We start from the raw sequence: 1,079 nt of genomic DNA, 5'->3' as shown, positions 1-1,079 counted from the left end.
GTAGGATGGGTGCATGGGCTGAGCCGGCTGCTGCTGCTGCAGGTGGGGCGAGGGAGCTCAAGGCTGAACTCTTCCAAAATCCACCTGTTCTCTGAAGGAGTCAAGATTTAAGACCTGATTTCAAGGTGTGGAGCAACCCTAGCTTCTCACTGAGCCAGCAGGAGCAATGGATGCTCAGGAACGGGCAGGAGCTCAGCATCCGTGAGTCCTCTTTTAAGGCTACAAGGAACTTTGTTGTGCTGCATTTCATTTCTGTGTGCCTTCAGGTTGCAAGCCCAGTGGCCAAGGAACTGCCCTTTTTCCAGCACAAATCCCATCTCTAAGTCATATTTGCATTGTATTGTGTTTTATTCAGTGAGTTTTCCCATTGCACAGATTTTAGGACATGGTTCAAAGGTTTGAAGTAATTGATTACAATCGTTAAATGTAATGATTCCTACAAACTGCTAGGCATGGCCAACAGTTTACAAACACAGGCACTAAGATCCTCCTGACTTGATAACTTTAGTCTGAAGTTCCGCCCCTTGCCTAAGCCGATTTTACCTTGAGCAAGGCTGGATTAAAGCACATTAAAATCTCCTACCTAAAATACCAGCATATGGAGCTATGGGATTACATATCAGTCTAACCTCTAATTAAAGAAGCGAAGTAACCTGTGGTTACTTACAATACAAAGCCAAAACTGTGAAGCATGCAACCTAAATGAAAAAAAACCAAAACCAAAAACAAAACCCCCCAAAAAACAAAACAACAAGCTTGCTTGGGTTTGAAAACAGTTTAGAAGAGCGATAGCTTCAAACAGGACGCGCTCGCTCTCTATCCTCTTGGGATGTCAGCTTCAGTGAGGGTGGGCACCTACACCCTGAGACTTCTCTGCATGCATGAGGAGCCCAGCAGGCCCCTTACCACACTTGGCTGTGGGGAAGTCTGAGCCTCTTGCTGCGGCTGCTACTGGTGCTCAGAGGGTGCAGCCAGGGTAGAGCCAGGATGCAGCCAGGGTGCAGCCAGGGCAGAGCCCCGAGCTCTGGGCATGGCAGCACAACCCGCTGGAGCCTGTTCTCCACCACAGCCCCCCCGCG

Source organism: Egretta garzetta, unplaced genomic scaffold (assembly GCF_000687185.1).
Source record: "Egretta garzetta isolate BGI_Z169 unplaced genomic scaffold, ASM68718v1 scaffold397, whole genome shotgun sequence".
In the NCBI taxonomy this organism is placed as follows: domain Eukaryota; kingdom Metazoa; phylum Chordata; class Aves; order Pelecaniformes; family Ardeidae; genus Egretta; species Egretta garzetta.
This window is presented reverse-complemented; position numbering follows the sequence as displayed.